This window comes from Anopheles arabiensis (assembly GCF_016920715.1).
Source record: "Anopheles arabiensis isolate DONGOLA chromosome X unlocalized genomic scaffold, AaraD3 X_pericentromeric_contig0032, whole genome shotgun sequence".
NCBI lineage: Eukaryota > Metazoa > Arthropoda > Insecta > Diptera > Culicidae > Anopheles > Anopheles arabiensis.
In genome coordinates, this window is record NW_024412110.1 from 20,001 (window position 1) to 27,500 (window position 7,500).

The 7,500-nt window shown below is 51.1% G+C and overlaps 1 pseudogene; it reads left to right on the top strand.

Moving 5' to 3' along the window:
* The window catches only part of LOC120908141, an 8,293-nt pseudogene extending 4,942 nt beyond the window's left edge, over nt 1–3,351 (top strand).
* The last annotated feature ends 4,149 nt before the right edge of the window (nt 3,352–7,500 follow it).

Sequence of the window (7,500 nt, forward strand, 5' to 3'; positions counted from 1 at the left end):
ACGTGATCTCGCCATTTCAGGTGATCTTGGAGCTGCACGCCCAAGTACCTGATGCTCCTAGAAGACTGGACTTCCACGTCACCGACGCGAAATGTCACCTGCGGCGGAGTCTTCTTGCTTGAGATCAGGACGGCTTCAGTCTTGGCTGGGGCCAGCTCCAGACCGTGCTGTTGCATCCAACGTTGGACCTGGTCAACGGCCTCCTCTGCTCTCGCGCGAACCTCGTCCGTGGTGGTAGCAGGTACCAACAGCGCCAGATCGTCCGCGTATCCGATGACTTCGACGTCGGGAGGTAGCGGCACGTCCAGCACCCCGTCATACATGATGTTCCACAGAGTTGGGCCCAGGATGGACCCCTGTGGAACACCGGCGGTTACATGCCGTACGACGGGGCCTTCGCTCGTGTCAAAGTACAGCACACGATCCTCAAAGTAGCTTCGAAGCATCCGTTGGAGGCCGACGGGAACACCTTTTGCCTGAAGGGCGCTGGCAATGGATTGCCAGTTGGCCGTGTTGAAGGCGTTCTTCACGTCCAACGCCACCACAAGCAAGAAACGGTTATCCCGGCCGTTCGTTCGCCGGAACGACATGGCGGTACGGCCGGCCTCAACAACCCGCTGGATGGCGCTCACTGTCGACCGCCCTCGACGAAATCCGAACTGCCGGTCCGACAGTCGGGGTGAAGACGGCTCTTCGAGATGTTCATTGAGGCGATTCAGGATGAGGCGCTCAAGTACCTTCCCCAGTGCGTCGAGCATGCAGAGGGGTCGGTACGAGCTGCTCTCTCCCGGAGGCTTCCCCTGCTTCGGCAGCAACACCAGTCGTTGCCTCTTCCACTGCGCCGGAAACGAAGCGCGGTTCAGGCAGTCCTGGTACAGGACCCGGAAGACCTCCGGGAACATGGTGATTGCCGTCTTCACCGCCGCATTCGGGATGCCATCGAGCCCTGGTGCTTTGCGGCTCGCCATCTGACTCGCGATGAGCAGCAGCTCGTCGTCCGTTACCGGTGCAATTCCCGCCGTTGTTGTTGCTCCCTCGACGCTTCCAACGTTGCTCAGCCGCGACCAGTCGCAGGGCGGATGCTCAGGGAAGAGGTCGGATACAATACGTTCGAGGACGCCCCGGTCCGCTTCGGACGGCATCCGACTGCCCCGGAGCCGAGACATAACGACACGGTATCCTGCCCCGAACGCATTCTCTTCTGCAATTTCGATCAGCTCCTGGAACAAGTTCCGCTTGCTAGCTCGAATTGCTCGGCTGAGCTCCGCCCTTGCTGTCCTGTGCTCTGCTGCTGCTATGCTGCGCTCCTCCAAGTCAGCCGTCTGCAGCAATCGGTCACGGGCAACCTCGCAATTGTTCCTCAGACGAGCCAGGAGGGGAGACCACCAAAAGATGTTCCGATGCGGGTCTTGGTGCACTCGGGTAACCCGTTGCATCGTCTCGTCGCAAGCCTTGAGCATGGCTGCGATCATACCCTCCTGGCTCGTTGCGCGTTGGACAAAGTCCGCAGCGAACAGCGCCTCGAGGAATGAGGAAGGAGAAAACTGCGAGGCTTTCCATCGGCGGCCAGCGTGACGCACACGCCTCTGGCTTGAGGAATCACCCTGCTGCGACGATGGTTGCCGCTGTCGTTGCTGCTGCTGCTGTTGTGATAACTGCTGCTGTTGTAAGGACTGCTGTTGCTGCTGCTGCTGTTGCTGCTGAGACGACTGCTGCGCTGTCTGCTGATGGTTCTGTAGTTGTTCGGGGGATGGTGGTGTTCCTCCCACGGTGTAGAGAACATAGCGGTGGTCTGACGCGGTGTAGCTTGTGCTGACAACCCAGGTGTCAGGGCGAGCGATCGACGGGCTCGCGAATGCCACATCCACTATACTCGGGAGAGCCACCCCGTTGCCATCAAACGTGTATTCCCGACCTTGATTAATCACGATTAGGCCAAGCTGCTCCACCATTCCGTGCAGCTCTTCCCCGCGGTCGCAAGTCTCGGGCTGCCCCACTCCTCATGTCTGGCGTTAAAATCGCCGGCGACGACGACTTGAGGGTGGAGAAGCCTCGAGTTCTATTGCTTCCAAGAAGCGCTCGAACTCTGCGAGGTTAAGGCTTGGTGGAGCATAGCAGCTGATGAAAACCACTCCGCCGATCTGCGCTGCAACCAACCCCTGAGCTTCACTGCACCACACCCGCTGTATTGGTAGCTCACCGACAGCTACCACCGCTACCGCCTTGCAGCTGCTGAATGCCCACCGGCCGTTGTTTTCAGGTGGGCGCAGAACATCAGAGAGAATGAGCACGTCTGCTTTCTCCTCTCTGGCAGCTTGCAGCACCAGGTTCTGGGCATCACGGCCATGGCCCAGGTTCGCCTGCAGAACTTTCAGGGCCGGGAACATCGTTGGGCCGAACGGGCACATTCGCTGTGGCCTATGTGGTGAGCGCCACCGCACAGTGCGCACTTTGCCTCATTCTGGCAGGATCGTGCTTTGTGTCCGGTAAGCCCACAGCGGATGCACAGATTCTGCCTGTCTGCGGTGGAACGGCAGTTCGAGGCGATGTGGCCCATCTCCAGACAGCGGAAACAGCGCTGTCGCTCTGGAGGCGTTGGTGGGCTGCTCGAACCTTGCTCACACAGTCGCACAGGAACAGTTTAAGTCCTTCCAACTGCCGAGCCGGTTTAACGAGGTAGCAAGAGGTGCTCGCTTCGAAACAGGGATAACTGGCTTGTGGCCGCCAAGCGTTCATAGCGACGTGGCTTTTTGATCCTTCGATGTCGGCTCTTCCTATCATTGTGAAGCAAAATTCACCAAGCGTAGGATTGTTCACCCTTTCAAGGGAACGTGAGCTGGGTTTAGACCGTCGTGAGACAGGTTAGTTTTACCCTACTGGTGTGTGCTTATAGTCGCTATCTTAACGGAATTCCTGTGCAGTACGAGAGGAACCACAGGTACGGACCACTGGCTCAATACTAGTCCGACCGGACTTTGGTATGACGCTACGTCCGCTGGATTATGCCTGAACGCCTCTAAGGTCGTAGCCAATCCGAGCTGATAGCGCTTCTCAAACCCATTAGGTGTTCGGAAGCTAGCGGGCCTAACAACCCTCTGAGATCCGTTGGAGTCTGCGTCTGCAGCCCGGCGTCTCATCCCGCTATACCTAGGCCGCAATGAGTGGAGTTCGCTGCACGTGTTAGTACCGTAACTGGGAACGCCGTTGGCTTGAGCTCTGCCCAACGTGGATATACCTAGTTTCGACACCTATCAACCGCCCGCAAACGACGGGACTTCAGGCTGGGAGCTGCGAGTTGTAGAGATGCGTTCGCATCGATCCTCTCAGGCGACCCATGCTTGGTGGTTTGTCCGTGTGCCCCTTCCTCGATGTGCGCAAGCTCGTCTTGGTCTGGGGACCACGTCGACACAGGGGGATACTCTTGTGAGAGCATGAGTGTACTAAGTTGAGTGTAGCAAGGGAACGCGTGCCCCTTCCTCGTTGGCGTAACTAACCATCTTGGTCTGGGGACCGTGGTACCGTGCTCTGGTGAAGCTTGGTGCGTGCTCCTTCCTTGTCAGACGAGTGACTTGACCTGGTCTGGAGACCGTTCCTTTATACTAGTGGACAAGAGTTGGCTTCTTCCGTGTCAGACGAGTGACTTGACATAGGATGGAGAAGGACACTTAACACTAATGAGCTTGTCGGCGTGCCTCGTTCTCGACTTGATTGTCTTGATGTGAGGACCGTGCGGACCACACCAGTAAGCTTACACATGCTCGTTACAAGTTGTATAAGTTGACCCGTTTGGCCCGGTTGCCTTGCACATGATGGTGTTGACCATGTTCGGTTAACAGGTCGTGTGTCGAGGTGGTCGGCCTTGGTAGTAGGATGTCTTGTGCATGTGACGTGTTGACCTGGTTTGGTCGGTGTGTCGTCGTGTACGAGATGACCTACTTACCCGTTAGTTTTCCAAGTTGTATTATGTGTTGACTTAGTTGACGTGTCATGTGCTTGGATGATTAGCGTACGGGTCATGTATGGTGCGCTTGCTTCAGTTGAAGGGATGTACTAGTACAGTTGTATTAATCGTTTATTTCACGATCTGGTCTTTTGGCTGGATCGTGAAAAAAACGCTAAGTCCCAAATCCTGAACTCGAGAAGAAAGCGCCAATGACAACGTTTTTGACTGGAGCTCCCTAGCATTCGGCTTTTTTCTACTTTGAAGGGATGCACTGTTGTATGAATTGTTTATTCACGAACTGGTCGTTTGATTGGATCGTGAAAAAAAAAACGCTCAGTCCCAAATCCTGAACTCGACAGGAAAGCGCTGATTGCAAACATTTTGACTGGAAGTCCCTTGAAAATGGCGTTTTCGTTATTGGCATTATGTTGCACGTTTATTGTGGCTAGAACATTAATTATTCACAAAATGGCACCAAAGCTTGGCAAAAGTCGCGAAACACTCCTATCTCGACGCACCAGCAATCGCAACTTGATGCAAAATAAATTGCACGAGCTAATGATACTTGTACCATGCACAGTACACCGTACCAAAATATACCCCTGAAAGTGTGCAATTTGGTGCTACCCTAGGGAATATGTATGGAGAAGCCTAGCTACGTGTGTCGCACGTTCCAAGTTGCATGGACGTCGAACAGAGGCATGCAAAAGCACCTATCTAGGGGAATTACTCTACGTTCTAGTAGCAAGTGCGATTTTCCGGTCCAGCACGGCAGTACGCCTGCACGCATACACTCCATGTACCAAAAATGTACCAACCTAGGCGTTGCTCAGTAGCTTTTGGCGGCACATAGAAAAAGTATTCGAGTTCAGATTTTTGGGACTTAGCGTATTTTTTAAAACTAATAACGAAAATTAAATTTTAAATCGGTAAACGGCTAGGAGTTGCTCAGTAGCTTTTTGCGCAACGTGGCAAAAGTATTCGAGTTCAGATTTCTAGGACGTAGCGTATTTTTCAATCATAATAAACCGAATCAAACATAACAATGATGAAACTTACACCATGTCCCAAGGTTGTGCACAAAACGTAACGATAAAGTGCTGGCGAAGTTAGAGGTGCACCAAAATTGTGTACCGATCAGGGAAAGTACTCTACGTTCCTATGATTTGGGTGAAAAGTGTTATTTAACTGCTGGTTAGAATAGACAGTTGCTTATCATACACATCGCAAACGAACACCCCTTAGTGAGCATTAGCAAAAGTCAATTGCACAAAGCAAATGCAATACAAACTGATCAAGTACATTAAAGAACGCTACGTAGCAGGACTTCTTTCCAAGAATGGTGTCCGCAACGGAGGGCAAGCGTCCTTCCCAGGTTTTCCTAGTAAACCTTGTATGGTAAACATACCCAAGCGTGTCTGTAAGCACGCAACGAAAGTCACGAACGGGCACATACCTAGGGAATGTACTCTACGTACTTGGACTTTTGTCCAAGAATGGTGTCCGCGACGGTCGGGCACTGCGACGCAATAACCAAATCCTAGGATTGTAACTTTAGTGTGCACAAACATAAACATTAACGCGTTCGCTCGGGCTGCGCCGTCCGTGTTGAACACAAATGTGGGTGATTATATGCGTGGAGGGACAAAAACATACGAGGAGGAGACAGTTTTCTGCACGATGTGCACAGAGCTCATTTCGTCGTCCCGGGCGAATGGAAAAACACAAACATCGCGAGTATCGTTCTAGGTTTCTGTCTATAAAAGGGCAGGCCAAAAGGTGACCGGTTGAGATAAGCATTTTAAGCATACAAACACTTTATTGGAACTTTTGATACAAAAACAAGGTACGTACATGTAGGTTGTACCAACATGGACATCTATGAACGCGTACGCTCGGGCTGCGCCCTCCGTCTTGTACTTTCCCTGATCGGTACACAGTTTTGGTGCACTGCTATTCCGACCGGCAACTTGTACCAACATATACATCCATGAACGCGTACGTAGTGTACTTTCCCTGATCGGTACACACTGTTGGTGCACGGCATAAGAAAAGAGCTAAAATGGTCAAACTCAATCCATTTCAACAATAGATAGTCGATAGTAGCTGTGCCGATGAAGTAGGGCACGATGCAAGTTAATGTTGTTTAATGAATAACATGTCCGCCATACATTTCAGTACAAAATTGCTCGGTCAGACCTACAAAGTGCTATATCTCGAATACGAGGCGTCGGACTGGGGGTTGTAGAACAATTTTAAGTTCGTCTAATGATTCTACATCCGATTCTGGATAGCGGTTTTTTGACCACTTTTCAATATTTTGTGACACCCCGAACCTAGGGGCAGCTCCCTAGCTTTTTTCAAAAATGTGCACCGATCGGGCCGGAGAGCTCGTGTGGCTCAAAACATGTTTTTCGCTAAAACACCTCAAAACGTGTCGAGAACGCACCCTAGCTCTTGTTTTTCAAAAGTTATGGCCATTTAAAGTGAGGTGGTTTTTGCTTCAAAATAGCTATTTTACCCGTCCCTATGGCCATGCTTTAAATTTTCACGAAAATGCCAGGTCAGACCTAGGGCGGGCCATATCTTGAATACTAAACGTCGCAGACATTGGTCGTAGAACAATTTTAAGTTCGTCTAATGATTCTACATCCGATTCTGGATAGCGGTTTTTTGACCACTTTTCAATATTTTGTGACACCCCGAACCTAGGGGCAGCTCCCTAGCTTTTTCAAAAATGTGCACCGAACGGGCCGGAGAGCTCGTGTGGCTCAAAACATGTTTTTCGCTAAAACACCTCAAAACGTGTCGAGAACGCACCCTAGCTCTTGTTTTTCAAAAGTTATGGCCATTTAAAGTGAGGTGGTTTTTGCTTCAAAATAGCTATTTTACCCGTCCCTATGGCCATGCTTTAAATTTTCACGAAAATGCCAGGTCAGACCTAGGGCGGGCCATATCTTGAATACTAAACGTCGCAGACATTGGTCGTAGAACAATTTTAAGTTCGTCTAATGATTCTACATCCGATTCTGGATAGCGGTTTTTTGACCACTTTTCAATATTTTGTGACACCCCGAACCTAGGGGCAGCTCCCTAGCTTTTTTCAAAAATGTGCACCGAGCGGGCCGGAGAGCTCGTGTGGCTCAAAACATGTTTTTCGCTAAAACCCCTCAAAACGTGTAAGGAACGCACCCTAGATGATAAAAGTGCAATCAGAATGTCAATCGACAACTTTGTTGGGGGTACCATTTTTACTCTACGGGCCAGTAGCTTAGGCGCGCCAACAGCGCTTTCCTTTCGGGTTCCCATTTTTGCCCTCCTGGGATTATGATCATTTGCTCATTGCCTACTATAGGGAGGGTACCTTGCTACGAGGTCAAACATGAAGATTGCACCAAATCGTAGTTTTTACCTCTATTTAGTCGTAGGAGCATGGTTTGCAGTGGCAGTGGGTCATTAAGCCCCCGTTTGGGTCATACGTCCCTCCGCGATAAAAATCGTCGTATGCCTATAGTCCGAACTAATGAAGCAAAAGTGGTGTCTGGTGGGCTCTGCCG